The sequence below is a fragment of the Megalops cyprinoides genome, chromosome 9 (genome assembly GCF_013368585.1).
Source record: "Megalops cyprinoides isolate fMegCyp1 chromosome 9, fMegCyp1.pri, whole genome shotgun sequence".
Lineage (NCBI taxonomy): Eukaryota > Metazoa > Chordata > Actinopteri > Elopiformes > Megalopidae > Megalops > Megalops cyprinoides.
This window is the reverse complement of record NC_050591.1, coordinates 2031975-2050661: the sequence shown is the minus strand read 5'-3', so window position 1 is coordinate 2050661 and position 18687 is coordinate 2031975. Positions and strand designations below refer to the sequence as shown.

Below are 18687 nucleotides of genomic sequence, written 5' to 3'. Positions count from 1 at the left end.
AATGAAGAAACATCAAAGCAGCAAATGGGTATTTTCAGCTTTGCTGCGAGGTTCTGACATACAGTGCAACCGCAAGCCAGCTGAAGTTTAATTTCGTGAATGGTTGCTTAAATGATGACTGTAATTCATAAGGGTTGTGCTTTAGGGTAAATTTGAATGTTTCATTTGAAAGAATAAATATACATTACTATTTGTTAAATGCAATTTATAGCATAGGTGCAGCACTTAGTCCATATTACAAGTGGGCGAGAGCAGTCACCCCACCCAGCCTCGAACCCAGGTCTACAGGGTAGAAAAACTGCAGCTTTGACCATGATGCCAAAGAGCCAGGGGGTAAGAACGTGTACTAAACCGTAGTAACAGCATTCTGTCAAACTGCCCTCCCCTTCGGGAAGCGCACCCATGCACTTCACACACGGAGGCATCCATCACACATTCCCCTGCCGTACTTCTCCCATCCCAGGGTGCCCCACTCACCAGTGCTTCACCCATCTCTGGGGTCCCTCACACTGTGCTTCACCCATCTCTAGGGTCAACCTAACCTAGGGGGTCCCTCATACGGCTCACACACTGGGCACACCTCCGATGGCCTCACGGTAAGCCATTCCACTCCTGACACTCTTTTTAGCTCAAGCGTAGACTACTTATACTGATTCAAAAAGATCCAATTAGCCCAGTGCAATTTGGTGAACAGCGTGGTTTGAGCACAAGGACCCTTTTACTGGATACTTCCATCCTTGTTTCCAGCAGCAGGTCTGAGAAAACGTTTAATTTTCAAGGTCAGATAACGATGTCTGTCTCGGCCAGTGAGGGAATTTTGAGTAAAGAATGTAGCCTAGGGCTGGGCGATATGGACCCAGATATGAATCATATCTTTTATCATTTCATTTTTAGGCTGAATGGTGGTACACGATATATATTGCGGTATTTTCTACAAAGTGGGATAAATGTTCAGTTGTAAGTCAAACCCACATGTGAGATGTCACAGCCACTTTTATTAAAACAGACTGTGATCAAAATAAAATGCAAAGACAGGGTTTACTTCCCTGTTTGAAAACATACAGCTGCAAAACATGTAAATGAAAAATTATATCTACAGTGTGGACCGGCGCTGTGTCTCCCTTCATATTGCAAGAGAACTTAACTTGTGTGAGCGAGTGGGGCCAGGAATTGTGCGCAGACGTAGAGGAGAGTGGGGGAGAAATTGAGATGGAATCCCCAACTTTATGCAAATAAGAACCACATGAGAACCAATCAGTTCAGCGTGTGATGTGTTTGGTACACAATGGTCTTTCGGGAGTAAGAATAAGAATAAGAATAAGAAATACTTTATTAATCCCGAAGGAAATTTGAGTATCCCAACTGCACCGTCCCGCATACATCAAGACAACAAAAGAATAAATTGAATAAAATAAATAGAGAGGTATAAAATACAACAAATAGAAATATGTTTGTGCAATTATGTGTTGTGCAGTACTACTGTAGTTGTCATATAGTAAATAAATGAGAATAGTGAGATGGAGAAGTTATCATCCTTGTACTATGATTATATACATACTATATAATGAATTATGAAACAACAATAAACAACAGTAAGGTTATTGCTATTATACAGTATGAAGTGCAGTAGAAAAACAGTTATTGTTGTACAATGTGCATGACAATGATAACTGTATCATGCAAATCCTGACCAGATGGTTAGAGAACAGTTATTGTCCCATGTGCAAAGATTATGGGGGGGGGGGGGGGGGGGGGACAGCACAGGGCATCAGGTTCCAGTCAATCCCATGTTGCAGCAGAGAGGAGAGGAGTTGTATAGTTTGATGGCTGCAAGCAGAAAAGACCTTCTGTGCCTCTCAGTGGAACATGTGGGGGAGATCAGCCTGCCACTGAAGGTGCTCTTCATCTTCACAAGCCCGTCATGGAGAGGATGGGGGTGTTGTTTAGGATGCTCACCAGCTTGTTAAGCATCCTCCTCTCCGCCACCGCCCCTAGTAAGTCCAGTTCAATTCCGCCACCTATGACAGAGCCGGCTTTCCTGACGAGCTTGTTCAGTCTGTTTGCATCCCCAGCTTTCAGACCACACCCCCAGCACACCACGGTGTAGTAGATGGCACTGGAAACCACAGACTGGTAGAACATCTGCAGCATCTTGTTGCAGACGTTGAAGGATTGTAGTCTCCGCAGGAAGTAAAACTGACTCTGGCCCTTCTTGTAAAGTGTACTGTTCTAGAACATATTGATGTGTGCACAGTATAATTTATTTGTCTTAGGCCAGGTTCACACTATATGACTTTCAAAGTCGTCAGATCGCTGTACTGTTCACACTACACAACTTGCTGTCTTGTAATCGGGAATCTTGAAGTTGTTGTGGTTTGCACACTACATGACTGATCAGCAGGCTTGGGGAGTAACGGAATAACATGTAACGGCATTTCGTAGGCTAATAAGGATACAAAAAAGGTAAGCTAACTGTATTCCATTACAGTTACAGAAAAAAAGACGTAATCAGATTACTGATACATTTAGTAAAAATGGGGATTATTAGCAGATTTACGATTTTAAAATACATTTTAATAGGGCTGCCCCCGACCAAAGATTTTCCTAGTCGACTATTAGTCGTTAGTTCAAGCCATTAGTCAACTAGTCGTTGCACTTTATGACATTAATTTAATTATTTAAATATATATTTTTGGGACATCAGAAAATGGTTTGAGTTCCAGGGCTGTTATAAGCAACATTGTTAAAACTGTGCTATGTTACCGAGAAATACAAAACCGTAATAATGAGTCTTTAAAATATAAATTTTACAAGCGCACGCGCAAAGCGAGCCATCTGTTAATGACAATGCTAATGGCAAAAGCGGTCATGATTCTGGATGTGTCATTTTGTTAATTTATTTCAACACAGTATAACATAATACAACTTATGAACTTGTAACACCAACGCAATGACTTATAAAACAAATGAAAGCATAAATAAAAAACAGAACATGAAGTTAAACGTGCAGTAAAACAGGTAATTTAGCTTCCCCAGTCCCCAGGAACACTTGGATAAGCCTAATAGCGCATATGACAATATATTTCTTTAGCTACATATAGCCTTAACTTCGTTAATGTTAATTAGGCCATTAATTATTTAGCGTAATGGAATAACCCTTTCGCGCCTACAGTTACACCAGTGTGATTAGCCATTTAGCGCGTATGCTAAAACCAGTGCGATTTAATGTTAAAAATATAACAGCAAATGCTAACTGTAAACTATGAGAAGCTTAATAACGCTAAGGAATCATGGTAACAGCTGCATAAAAATAATTTACGTACGAAAGGGATAATAACGTTAGGCTACTTATGGAGAGCCGGGATGGAAGTAACACTTTTCAGATAACGTTACAGACAATAACTCATTTTCATTGTAATCAACAACTCACGTGTATGTTCTATCAATACCAAGGTGCTATTTTGTACAAATGTGGAACGACTTCGGTATAATAACATAATAAGTATATTTGTTATTGTAGAGGGACGAAAGAAACAACTGTTACAATTGTCCAGACAATGACTCCTGACAGTTAAACCTGACTTGCTTCTAAACTGAGAAACTCTGACATGGCAAACTTCAGGATGTGTTAAAGTACTAATTAATCTGTCAAATCTGTCAAATGATCATGACTATGACACATGAAACAATAGACACAACTTGTCATTCAAAAAAAAATTACCGCTTGAGTGAATTTACTTTCTGTGATCAAAAACAGCTTCTCGGGTATAACTCCGCGAAAGTATTATGTATCCACGTGATTTTTCAGGGTTCTGGTAATTGTCGCATGCTGTACATGTTGATGCAGTTGGGCATATCAGACTTGTATGGGCTCTGAGAAAATCACCCTGTTACTTTCATCCTGTGTTAGTTCTGTACCGGCTCCCCCCTACATGTTTCAGATATGTTTGAGGTCGACAAATGATCTGATGATGATGGGAAATCTTTGCATGCAGTTTGCATGTCACCTTCTTGGGGTCATCCTTTAGACCAGCGTTTCCCAACCCTGCTCCTGAAGGCACACCGTCCTGCATATCTTCTATCTATCCCTGCTCTACCTACCTGACTGAACTCATCAGTGGCACTTTTGATTAGCTGAGCACACCTGATTTAGTCAAGCAGGAAGGATACATAGAAGATATGCAGGACAGTGTGCCTCCAGGAGCAGGGTTGGGAAACACGGCTTTAGACACTCAAAATGATCCCACACTTTGGATGATTTCCTGCCCGTCATAGTCTAATAACTTTTTAACCACAAAGCACAGCTCCCGAATGGAGTTTGAGGGGTTTTTTCAAGGGTTTTTTTTCTGCGACTAACCGACTACTCAAAACTTTGTCGACTAAGACTCTTCTCATCAACTAACGTTTAGTCGACTATTAGGGGGCAGCCCTACATTTTAAAATAAAGAACAATATACTACCATGCACATGTACACACATTAAAACACTTCACAAGTCTCCAGTGAAACCATAGCCAATCTTACAGTTGCCGATTCATTATTATGCTCTCACTGGGTGGAAATTTTGCCATTAGTTTGTCTTTAAAGCAGAAAAGGGGACCAACATCACAGTAGGCTACAGTGCAAGTTATGACTTACAGCCAGGGACGTTTCTAGCTACTGAAAAGATCCGGGGCTAAGTCAAGTTTGCGGGGGCTTGTCTTTTTTTTCTTTTTTGAAGGGAGATCAGCATCGGTAGGTTGGGGAGGTTATAATATTATCACATTTTGGACGCTGCAAGTCAAGTTCCGCTCTGTTACACAGTCTATTGTTTTGCTATAAACACCTCCTTTGCAGGTCGAAAATATTTGGGGCTAGGCTTAAAATATTCGGAGCTATGATGAATGATCACACCCAACAACGCCACTGCTTACAACTGTGAAAATGCTGTCATCATCCAAGGACTCAACATCTAATTTAAAGAAACATATAGGCCTATAGGTAAGACCAACCGCTAACGTGAACTACACAGACATCCAGTTAGCTAAAGTTAACATTAGTTAGCTAGCTAACCTGTCAGTACTACTAGCCTACTACTACTACTACTACTACTGAATAAAATTTGGTTGACTGTAGGTGGTGATGCTGGTGACGGCATGGGGTGTGGTTAAAAACACAAGCCCCAGACTGGAAAAAGCTTAATGTTAAGTTTCTAGCTAGCAAGCTAGCAAATGGTATTTGAGATTACAAGTCAATATCTTGGCTTGCAGTACGAATTAGGGATGCAACAGTACATGGTATTTTGTCTAACCGTTCGGTACGACCCCTACGGTTCAATACACACACGTGAACCGCGGTAAAACGATATGCCTGTTATTTTCCTATAATTTCCAAAACTTGCTTATTGAGCTGCAGACTACACGCACGTTGTAAATTCAGATCCACAGAACATCTCTGGAGCCTGTCAGAATTTCCCTTTTGCTCCGGAGATTTTTCAACGGTACAAATTTTCATACCGTTTCATCTCTAGTGCGATTAGAACACTAGATTGGAAAAATTCTAGCTAATTTTATCTTTGTGGGAACAGCGATTTAACGATAAAAAATATAGCAAATGCTAACTGAAAACAATAAGAAGCTTAATAACGCTAATGAAAACATAACAAATCATATAAGGTAACAGTCGCGCTACATAGCATAAACATAAGTTACTATGCGAAAGGGTTAAAAGTTCAATAAATGCACGATGTTTCCAAAGTCAATGAGTAATCATGTTAAATAATCATGATCTCAATATTGACCAAAATAATTGAGATTATTACTTTTGCCATAATCGAGCAGCCCTAGTAGTCAGTCATGCTGCCATTTTTCTGAATGGAAAGTTTTATTTGTCTGTAGGCTAAATAAAGAGGTCTTTGTTTAAAGGGTGATGTGTTTTTATTTTTTTCTTAAATATAAAGATACCGAAACCGTACTGTTACCGTGACCCAAAAACCGTCATACATACCGAACCGTGGACCCACTGTACCGTTACATCCGTAGTACTAATGTTAAAATTAACTATTTGATCAGAAGAGACATGATGAAGCTGTATTGGTTTGATAGTAAAGTGCGTAAAAGCCAAATTAGCTAGTTAGCTACTTGTACATTCAACTGAAAAGTAGGCTACAAATACCACCTGACAAAGACAAATCTAGCTAGCTGGCTACAATAAAAACAAAACAATAAACGTAACTAGCTAGCTACTATCACATTCCACTGACAAATACAAATATCACCTTGCAAACAAACACATAGCTAGCTAGCTACAATTTAAAAAAAAAACGTAGAAAGCTAAACAGCTTGCTAGCTAATTTGGCCTTCACGCACTTTCCTCAACTGTCATATTACTAATAGCTATCTCACTAGATATTACTTATAGCTATATAGCTAGCTATCAAACTAATACAGCCTCATCACGTCTCTTCTGACCAAATAGTTAATTTTACTACAGACACTGCAAGCAACCTGTTCTGATAACTTTAGTACTGTTAGCTAGCTACCAAGCAAATTAACCTTAGCCTATAGTTAGTAATGAGCATAGTTACCGCTATTAATCTAAGCACGCATTCACGCATAACAAAGGAAGGAATACCTGGACAAACAATTAATAAGCCTAACAATGAACATAAAACATTATATTAGGCTAAACTATTTCACCAGCACATCCAATCCAAAAGTAACGGAAAGTAATCAAGTTACGTTACTTTAATATTATAATACTTGGATTAGGTTACTGATTACATTTTTTAACAGGTAATTAGTAATTGTATCGGAATACATTTTCAAAGTAACCCTCCCAGCCCTGCTGATCGGCGACAGGGGGGTCACACATTACAAGGTCTTACACCAGGAGGAATCTCCGACTAGTCTGTCTGGTCTCCAAACTACGTTTTGTCACGAAAACACATGCGAGAAGTGACACGAAGGGAATGACACGATACCATGCTCGAGACAAGGATTTTTTTTTTTTTTTTATGATAGTATGCTCTGTAAGCAATATGGCCAAAATATCATCTCAAAATATTTGTATTTCGACGGGGTACTGCTATTATTTATTGATATTGTTTATGTAATGAAATTGTAATGTAAGAGTCACAGTCTTAAGTCATGAATTTATATTCACAGTACTGCAGAAATGTATTATTTTTTTGGAAACATAAAAACGGCATTGGTGCTCCTGTCAAAGTTCAACCAAATTTTACTCCATTTCTTCGGTCCAAGCAGTCTGCGGAACTTTGGTTGAAGCCATGCTTGTTGATGTTGTACAACTCCTCCCCCGGATTTCTCCTCACTCCATGTCTTGCGCTGTCATTGGCTGTACCTCGTCGCCACACTCACTGCCAGTCACAAACGGGTCACAACGCTTTTCACACTACAGGATTTGAACTCCCCGACAGGTCCAGATATTTAGCCTGCTAGATAGTTTTCTGACGTCTGCGAGGCATCAGCGAGTCTCTGGGATGGCGTCTTTGAACAATTGACACATAGCGATTGAGAGCGGATTTGCGAGTCCGGAGCGAACGCCGATTTGCCTCTGATCTGGGGCTTTTCTCAGCGATTTCCAAAAACTGTCGGCGAGTGGAAAATCAGGGCCAAAATCGTGTAGTGTGAACCTGGCCTAAGAAAATTTCATGTTTCAGGCTGAAGTGGGAGTTAGGCTATAGCGAGTGACAGCAAAAGCACATACATGAATTTTATTCACGGTGTTGTTGTAGGCTACAACATACCGATGTACACAACATAATTTAATTGGCTTAATAAAATCATTGTATTCAGAACATGAACGGCAAAAAAACAGGAGGTAATGAAATTGGTGGAGAGCATACACAGCGCAATGATTATACCATTTCATCACAGTTGACTGGTTGACTTCACAAGCTAGCTGAATCGCTTGCTACAATAACTAGCTAGCTAGTTTGCTAGCTGGCTATGTCACCGCACCAAAACTACACTTGCTACTAACAGGATAGTGTGGTGGAGAAATGTATGCATTAAGCAATACTACTGAGAAGCATTGAGCACTATTACTAATATGATGTGATTCTAATATGAATTTATGAGTCTAAGCAAGGCTGAGGGTTATTCTAGGTTAAAAGCATTTGAAGGCTATTATAGGACAGTCAGTATCAGAACCTGTTTCCTTGGAGAAGTACAGCACTTCCAGACCAGCACTTTGAGTTATTTAACCTTTTTTTTTTTTTTTTTTTTTAAATCATCCAGACGAGGGCCTGGAAATAATGGTAAAATTCCAAACGTGTATACATGAGAATAAAATGACACTCTGTATTATTTAATTATTTTTAAAAATCATCCAGGCACAGACTTGGAAATAATGGGAATTCCCAGAAGCGTTATGTTTTAAAAAATAATATACAATCAATGGCTATGGAGTTTATGGGACCTTCCAGGCAAAAAATAATGGTGTATCAAGTGAAGATGGTGTGATCTTAAAGGAAAAGCCTGGGAGGAGTTAGAACACAAGAACATATGATGACGAGAACAGGCCATTTGGCCCAACTAAGCTCGCCATTTCGTAATTAAAGAGTATCCAAAACTGCATCAAGTCTAGACTTGAACACAGCAAGGGTCTCTGCCTCAACTACATGACCTGGCAACCTATTCCATGTATTGATAACTCTTTGTGTAAAATAATATTTCCTTATATCAGTGCGGAACTTACTCTTAACTAGTTTCCATTTATGTCCTCTTGTTTTACAGACTGAACTCACCCTAAAAAATCTATTATAGTTAACGTTATTGATTCATTTTATAAATTTAAATACCTCAATTAAATCACCCCTAAGCCTCATCTCGCTTAGTATAAATAGGTTAAGTAACTGGAGTCTTTCCTCATAGCTTTTATATATCATGCCAGGAACTAATTTAGTTGCCCTCTTTGAACCTTTTCAAGAACTTCGATAACTTTTTTATAGTGCGGTGCCCAGAACTGCACACAGTATTCCAAGTGAGGTCTGACTAAGGCATTGTGTAATTTCAATATAACCTCTTTAGATTTATACTCAATACTTTTTGGCTATATATCCCAGCATCCTGTTGGCCTTTTTAACTGCTACAGCCCACTGCCTAGATCCTATTAAGCTTGGGTCAACTATTTCTCCCAAGTCCTTTTCAAATTGAGCACATTCTAGTTTTTTTCCACCCATGAAGTAGTCTTGTCTAAGGTTCTTATTTCCCACATGCAAGACTTTACATTTATCTAAATTGAATGTCATCTGCCAGGTATCTGCCCACTTTTGGATGCTGTTTAGGTCTTCCTGTATTACCTTAGTTGATTCTATACTGTTGGCTAGACCCCCTAGTTTTGTGTCATCTGCAAATTTTACTACTAACCTCTGCATCAAGATCATTTATGTATATAAGAAATAGCAAAAGCCCCAACACCGATCCCTGCGGGACTCCACTTCATACAGGACCCTGCTCTGATACAGTTCCTCCCACAGTTACAGTCTGCTTTCTATTAGACAACCAACTTCGAACCCACTCAGTGATAGCTCCTGTAATTCCTGCAGATTTCATTTTCAATATGAGCCTCTTGTGCGGAACTTTGTCAAATGCCTTTTGAAAGTCCAAATAGATAATATCATAAGCTTTGAGTCCAGACATGCTGTAGCTTCCTCAAAGAAGTCCAGGAGGTTTGTTAAGCACGACCTCCCTCTGCGAAAACCGTGTTGGCTATCATTTAAGACACCATTTCATTCCAGGAATAATTCCAAATTATCCCTAATGATGGATTCCAGTATTTTGCATGTGATACAAGATAAACTGACAGGCCTATAATTTCCTGGATCAGTCCGGTCTCCTTTCTTGTGGATAGGTACTACACTGCCACGTTTCCAGTCATCTGGCATTTCTCCAGTTTTTGCTTAAAATTGCTTAAAAACTGTCAGAGGCTTGTAAACCACCTCTGCCATTTCTCTGAGAACTCTTGGATATATTCCATCAGGGCCTGCTGCCTTATTTGTTTTAAGTTTTTGAAGTTTATCTAGTACTTCTGCATCATTTAAATCAATTTCCTCCATAAGTCTCTGAGAACTGACTGCGCCTGAAGGCATATGCAAAAACACTTTTCACTCGTGAAACTCTCCACAAAGTAACTGTTTAGTGTATCAGCAATTCAGCTGAATCAGCTTTGTTATCGTAAACCATAACTCCATCCTTAACTATCCTTTTTCAACCCTAATATTGAATAAAGCGTTGAGTTGCATCTAGTGCAATCTCTCTTTCAAAACACCTTTTAGCTTCCCTTATTTTTTTCTTAACTTGAGCTCGCACATTACTGTATTCAATCTTATTACTATCTGAGCTCTCCAACTTGTATTTTCTAAATAATTTCCTTTTTTGTTTCAAACTGTTCCGTAGCGACCTATCCACTGTGGATGCTTCTTTTTCAGCTTTCCTTTTCTCACTTGCGGAATGAATTTGTGCTGTACATCCAGAATAATGGTTTTAAATATGCACCACATTTCTTTCACAGTTTTACCACCTAGAAGAGGTACCCAGTTTATATTCCTTGTATAATCACGCATCTTAATAAAGTCAGCTCATCTAAAGTTGAATACTCTAGCATTGGAGAATGCAGACTTAAATTGCCAAAAAACTTCGAATGTAATTGAACTATGGTCACTTGTACCGAGTGGTTCCCCTACCGCAATACTGCCGAATCTGTCAGGATTATTACACAGAACCAGATCTAGGATTGTGTTCTCTCTCGTGGGTTGAGTAACAGACTATATCAAAAAACAGTCATTTACAACATCCAAAAACTCTTCCTCACATTAACCTTGACCTGACACAGCTTCCCAATTAATTGAAGGGTAACTGAAGTCCCCCATTACTATTGTCTCACCCTCCTGACATGCTAGCTTGTTATGTTGTATGTAATGTTATCAAAGAGCATACTATTGACACTGCTGTCTGAGGCTGGTGGCCTATAGCACACTCCAACATTCAGACCTTTTTCATTTCCCCCCAATATCTTAATCCACATGTCTTCACTAACACCAAGGGGCTCCATTCCTGGTATTTGCTGAATATTAAGATTAAATTATTATTAAGAATATTATTAGCCAAGTCAGCAGAAGTGGAGTGCAGAGGCCCAAGAACCAAGTCTGGAGTGCGGCAACCCCCTATTTGAGCCTTCATGGATGATCTTACTATAACAACCCTGACACTCCATAGGGTGGAGTGGCACAGAAGGCGAGCAAAAGAGAGCGCTAGAAAGCGCACAGCATTTATTGCGAACTCCTTTGGGTTCACTAAACAGCTGTTGGGTCAAAAGCGTAGTGGCCACCTCAGTTGCTCCAAAGAAGAAATGGACAGCCACCTGCAGAGCACCTACAGTGAGAAGAAGATCTCAGAGTGTGCGGAATCCTGATTAATCCACCAGAACCAACCACCGACTTCAACTTGAAAGAGCCCAGCTGGAAGGAATTCCAGTCGGTGGTGAAGGCTGCAAGAAGCTGGTCCGCCCTTGGACCCAGCGGAGTCCCATATCTAGTGTACAAGAGGTGCCCCAAGCTTGCCTACCGACTGTGGAAGATCCTGAAGGCCATCTGGAGGAGGGGAAAGGTGGCATGGCAATGGAAATTTGCAGAAGGCGTATGGGTGCCAAAGGAGGAGAACTCAACTAACATCAAAGAGTTCAGAAACATCTCTCTGCTCATTGTGGAGGGCAAGATATTTTTTAGTATTGTCGCCCAGCGGCTGACAGAGTACCTCCTTCAGAACCAGTACATCGACGCTTCAGTACAGAAGGGTGGGATTCCAGGGGTTCCAGGTTGTGTTGAACACAGTGGAGTGGTGACACAGCTGATCAGGGAGGCACATGAAGGGAGAGGAGACCTGGCAGTAGTGTGGTTGGACCTCACCAACGCTTATGGCTCCATACCTCACAAGCTAGTGAAAAGGGCTCTGGTGCTGCACCATTTCCCGAGCAAAATCAAGAACCTCATAATGGACTACTACAACAACTTCCGGGTGAGGTTCTCTTCTGGGACTGTAACATCTGAGTGGCACAGACTCGAGAAGGGAATCATTACAGGGTGCACCATCTCCGTGATTCTCTTTTCCCTGGCTATGAACATGCAAACCAAGTTGGCAGAAGTGGAGTGCAGAGGCCCAAGAACCAAATCTGGAGTGCGGCAGCCCCCTATTCGAGCCTTCATGGATAATCTTACTATAACAACTTCATCAGTTCCAGGAACTAGATGGATCCTCCAAGGCTTGGAGAGACTGATCACATGGGCTCAGATGTGTTTTAAACCAGAAAAGTCCAGGTCTCTGGTGTTGAGGAAAGACAAAGTGTCAGATCGGTTCCGCTTCACACTTGGAGGTACCTGCATTCCATCAGTCCCAGAAAAATCCATGAAGAGCCTTGGGAAATACTTTGACTCCACCCTGAGAGACACCACTGCCATTTCAACAGCAATTAAAGAGGTAGAAGGGTGATTGACAGCCGTGGACAAATTGGGTTTACCAGGAAAGTTTAAGACCTGGATATACCAGCATGGCATCCTGCCTAGGGTCCTCTGGCCACTGCTGGTGTATGAGTTCCCACTGTCAACCTTGGAAGGGATGGAGAGAAAGATCAGCAGCCATCTCCGAAGATGGTTAGGGTTGCCAAGGAGCTTAAGCAGCATTGCCCTTTATGGCCACAGGAGCAAGCTGAGTCTCCCCTTCAAAAGCCTGAGTGAGGAGTTCATGGTGACTCGTGCCAGGGAGGTGCTGCTATTCAGGGAGTCAAGTGACCCGAAAATCTCGAAGGCAAGGATCGAAGTGAGAACCGGAAGGAAGTGGAGCGCCGAACATGCAGTGGACCAAGCGGAAGCGCGACTAAGGCACAGAGTGGTGGTGGGGCCCGTGGCAACAGGCCGTGCTGGGCTAGGCATGATACCAACTCCTAATTACGCCAAAGCCCAGGGCAAAGAAAGGTGAGACCTGGTCCAGCAAGAAGGCTACCGTGGAGGTTCTGCTCCTAATCTTCCCCGCTAGCTCAATAAATTTTTCTTGCAGAACCCCGAACCTACCCTTTCCTATGTCATTGGTTCCAACATGGACCATGACCATTGGATCCTCCCCCGCTCTGGCCAGGAGCTTGTTCGCACACTCCAGGAGGTCTCCAACCTGGGCACCAGGCAGGTAACAGACCATGCGAGACTCCTTGTTGCACGAATACGCTATGCTATCTACCCCTCTAATGATTGAGTCCCCCACTATCGCTAACTCCCTTTTCTTGGAGGATGAGGCCACCTGGGTGCCCTGGGGCTCTTCAGTCCTCCCACTCTCAGGATCGTGGGCCAACTCGTCCTGCAGTGGCACGAAACGGTTGGTCACCGCAATCTCTGGAGATGCCGCCCCTCTTGGAATTTTGTGCCCCTTTCTACGCCTACGCCCTACTGTAACCCAGCTCTCTCGCCCTATCTGGTCTGTATCTTCCCCCCTATCCAGCTTGGGTGAGCACACTATCTCTCTATAGGGGGTACTAATCAGTTCCTGGAACTCTATCAATTCAGGATTACTGTGGAGTCCAGCTAGTTGGGCCTCGAGATCAAGAATCTTGTTCTCCAAGTGCTCAACAAGTCGGCAACGGTCGCAGATGAACTCATCCTGGAGGTCTCCCTCCAGAAATCCGATCATCCGGCAACTCTCGCACAGTTTTGGCCACATTTTTCCCCTAACTGAAACACTTTCCCTAAATAAAGATTTACGGCCGAGACAGAATTACATGCTAAAAGCACTGAGGTGGCTCAGAACAGTCAAAGGCAGAAATCGAGCACAAGAAATGCCACTTAGCCTAAAGCCTAAAGTTTACAGTTCAGCAGACGCGCTAACACAACCAGAATCAGAATATCCTAAAATCTGACGCTGAAAAATAGTAGAATTTAAAAATTAAACAAGTGAACCGGCTAGCTAGCTAAACTACCCCACTAGCTAGCTAAAGTGTGCTGCTTAATTATTTAAAGATTTGCTCCTGAGAGGGCAAAAACCACAAAAAACCTCTCGTCGTTGCCAACGAGCTAACTTGTTGGATAACACTTCGACGGAGGAAAAAAGTGGAAAATTCCCTCTCTGTCCCCTAATGGCAATAAAAGATTCAACTTCAGGAGCAGATCAGACCTACCTTATTTAATAGCTAGGTAAATAGCCCCAATATTTATTTTCACTCTATTGAATGTAATAGCACAGAGACCACTCCACAAACACAGCATGAACTCGTCCAATCTAGAGCAATCGAGCAAGAGCACGAGCCCATCGAACAAGAGCCAAAATTAGGCCACAGTTATAGGAGGAGTTGGGAAAACAGCAAAAAAGAGGATGCAGGCAGAGGGGCGGCCAGAGTGATTGGGGAAGTGCTTGCGAATGCATTGTGACCTGTTGCACCGCGGACCAACCCGGTTTACTGTATGTGATTGATCACCACATGCAATATACCAAAATCAATTCCATCAGACTCTGTGGATTACCTTCTTATTCATTTTCTGTAATTATTACCAAAAAGGTATATACGTAATTTGGATACGTGGCTGAACAAGTGTGGAGGGAGACCCCAGTCCAACTGGCCCAGTCTGAAGGACATTCTCCACCACATTAGCCAAACTTGGGCGAAATTTGCGAGGTGTTTCACTGTGTGGAAGCCTAGCGTGAGAGAGGAGTGACGCTAACACTGGCACGGCTTTATGGAAGAAACGGGTTATATAACGCAACATCAAACTAAAGCGATATAAAATGTATTGTCTCATCCTATATCTTGTTTGAAAATATATCCATATACCCAGTGGCGGTTGGTGAGCTGGAAACAGGGGAAGCTGAAACATTACCTTTAAATCTATCATTACTTTCATCCTGTTCCCCTTTATCCTCCTTGATTAACAATAAAACAAATAATTCACAGAATAATTGACACCAATGTGTAAATAGAGTAAATGATTATGCTCGCAAAACAGATTGTCTGTAGTTTGTGCGCTATTGCGAAAGCTACAGCATGATGTTGTTTAATTATCAAGGATGGCAATCTGAACAATTAAGTGGCAAGTAATCCCAAAGCTTTCTCTTAAATGTTTCACATCATAGCTTTCTTGTGTTACAAAATTCAAATTACAAAACAGAGCTAAATTTAGTTAGATCGATTTACATTACTGAGAATAAACTTCTAGGTTAGGTTGAGTGCAATGAACAATAACGTTTAGAACACAGACCTCACAAAAGCTGTGATGTGTCATGAGCATTTAATGTAATTTAAATCGATAAATGCCATCCTTGTTAATTAAACAATTGCACATATGGCCTGATTTTCTTGATGTTCTACAACAAAAGCTGCATGGTCTGGCTGTTGTAACAGTGTGGTCCTTAATGTATAGCTGGTCATCAAACACTATCACCAGGTTTCTTGCAGATCTAGATGGAGTTAGTGTAGTTGAGCCAAGCTATACGGTGATGTCATGCTGAATGGATGAGCTCCGTTTTAGATATGTTAAGTTGAAGGTGGTGTTCCTTCACCCAAGATGAGATGTCTGAGAGGCAGGGGGAGATTTGTACTGAGACCATGGGGTCATCAGGATGGAATGTGAAGTACACCTGGGTGTAATCAGCATAGCAGTGGTAGGAGAAGCCATGTGCCTGAATGATTGGGCCCAGTGAGGTTCTGTGCAGTGAGAAGAGGAGGAGGCCAAGCACCGATCCCTGAGGTAACCCAGTGGTTAGCCAAAGTAACTTAGATATGCCACCCCTCCAAGATACCTTGAAGGATCTACCTGTCAGGTAGGACTCACACCAGTAAGGTCCCAGTGATGCCCAGATCAGCAAGAGTGGACAGAAGGATCTGGTGATTTCACTGTGTCAAAGGCAGCAGTCCGGTTTAGTAAAATGAGGGCCGATGAGCTGGAGGCAGCTCTTGCCAACTGCAGGGTGTCGACAACAGCCAGGAGGGCCATCTCCATGGAGTGTCTGGTTTTGAAGTCAGATTGATTGGCATCCAAGAGGTTATTCTGGGAGAGGAAAGCAGAAGCCTGGGTGAAAACAACTCATTCAACAGATAGGAAAGGGAGGAGAAAGACCGGCAAAAAAAAGAGAATGGGATCCAGAGGGCAGGTGGTGGGTTGGTTGGAGAGGAGAAGCTTGGAGACGTCAGCCTCAGAGATAGGGGAGAATGTGGACCGTAAAGTGTTGTGCGCAGATGGACACTCCCTGTGAGTGTGTGGAGTGGGAGGCGATGGAGGGCAGAGGAGAGAGGTGAATGTCCTAAACAGTTTACAGCTGTCTGAAGTGCTGTTGAGCTTGTCCTGGTAGTAAGTGGCCTTGGCAGTGGAGATGTTGAAGGAAAAAAAGGAGAGGAAAGAATTATGGAGAAAATTTTCCACCATGTCCTCTAAGGGGCACCTTGGGGATTTTTCAGTCAATTTTATGCATACATAAAAAATCGGATTTACTCCCACATCAAATTCAAACTCCATCCTGATTAGGTCTGAAAATAAACTGTTGTATTAGACATAAATTCTTCTTTCATGGACACATATCAAATAGCTGCAGACTGAGATTAGAGGTTCTAATGTACCCTCTACATTAGATTACATATAAAGGATTAGTTTTATGAAGTTTATGCAGAATACAAAACAGGCAGGTGTAGGAGTAAATAATTAGCCTAGAATTTATTCAGTAGTTTAGGATAATTAGGTTTTTTGCCATAGCCTAGTTGCCTGGTTCTCAGAATTTATTTCGTCCATGAGTGTTTCTTTATTCTTTTTGTTTTCTTTATCCTTTTTATTTGGGAATTGTTGTACTTTGCACTTTCTATGCTACAACTAAGAAGGTTGTAGCACAGAAAAAATATAAACCATATTTCAACTGATTTTAACTCTAAAATCCGGTCCCACGGGGCTCTGTAATTATACTGTTGTTACACATGTACTATGAACCACACATTACTATGAACACTCATGTGTATGTGTGTTTATTCAATCTATCTATCTCTCTGCCTATCTGTCTGTCTCTATCTATCTGTTTCTGTCGCTTATGAGCCAGACCCCCCCCCCCCCCCCCCCCCCCCCCCCTCCACAGTGACCCATAAAAACACCCTTTTGGAAACTGCTTCATGTACAACGGTCAGTACAGACCATTAGGGACCCAAAAAGGGAACACTGACCATTTAATCCCAGATTAAGGTCATAATCCCTGAGAAAAAAGAAAAGAGCACAGATATAATGTTGCCGCAAACACACTAAGGATGATTACGGTGATGAGGTCAGAGCAGATGCAGAGGTCCTCTGCTACCAGAGGGTGCATCATTCACTCGTTTAGGATACCCAAGCCTGAAGTTCCAAGATCACTGTTCCCATGGTGATTAGCCTTGATCCAACAAGAGGGACACTGTCTGACACTGTCACCCCTAATGACACATTTAGAATTAATACCCACCTACCAGAGATGCTGTGTTTAGGTACAGGAAAGCACACTACCCAGTAACCCATTTGGGTTTTACCTTTGCCTCCAAAGTTATTGAAAATATCTTGTGGCAACACTACTGTAGCATGTCCAACCCACTTTAGATTACAACATCAATTTTAACGTTATTTGTTAATTTAGCAGAGGCCTTTATGGATAGGTACTTCTATAGCTTAAATTTTATGTTATCTAGTTGATATTGACAGGTGGATGTTTTATTTAAGTTATCTGTGCTGAGTGCTTTGTTCTTGCAAATAAGAGAAATAAGAATTTCTCTAATCTTCTAATCTTCAATGTTCAGTTACGTGCTGCCTAACTTTGACTCCACATTGCTACCTAAGGTATCTTTGTGCATTTAACATCCCGGTAATTCTTTAGTAATTATATTAGTTTCAGAACAGCCCGTGTATGAGGTTAATCGGTGTTTAAAGTCACAACTGGTATCTTCACTGCTGTGTGAACACAATGCGTTCCCACATTCACGTCTTGGCATATTTTTGATTGTAAATGTTCATGCCACATCTCTAAAACTTCACATCGCAACTTCACTTCTGTGCATGTTGAGACTACCGTTCACAAAACTCCCCTTTTGCATTACTGTGCTTAGCAAAGGAACTTATCCAGAGCATCTCTGAACCTTGAAATGGATGTCTTGATTACACCTAATTCTTCTAGTGAAATAGATCTGTTCACATAGGTTCAGCTGTGATCTTAAAGCAGTGTAAGTAAGCAAGTTTTGCAAGCTCTGTTTAGAACTAATACCTAGCTGACTGGCTCAATTATTCAGGGAGGTCTGTTGCCCAGGGCCAGCACTAACCTGCACTGGTCAGTGTAAACAGTTAATATCAGTTATCGAGTCACCAATCAATGACAAACAATGTTTGTCTACCCATTTAAACAGGAATAAACTCAGTGAAAATATTTTGTATTTTCAGTCATAGCTTGCGTTGTAACCTTTGCTGTTAAATGTTCTCTTCTCAAAGGACAAAAAATACATATTTAACTTCTTCTGGCATACTGTCAGGTAAACATTTTTCCTTTTCACCCTGCAATCTCACAAACCCATGCCACTGCGACTTCCATCACTGGCTTCTACTGCACGTTACATTGACATGGCAGGCCTGTTACGTTGATGTCCTTACTGAGATTACAACCATGAGCTTTACATGGAGAAGAGACTGTGCACTGACCAATACCAATACTTTCCAGTG

The 18687-nt window shown here is 41.6% G+C and overlaps 1 pseudogene; it reads left to right on the top strand.

Annotated features, from left to right (window-relative positions):
* Window positions 1-11180: 11180 nt before the first annotated feature.
* Window positions 11181-15623, top strand: LOC118782884 (annotated as a pseudogene).
* Window positions 15624-18687: the final 3064 nt, after the last annotated feature.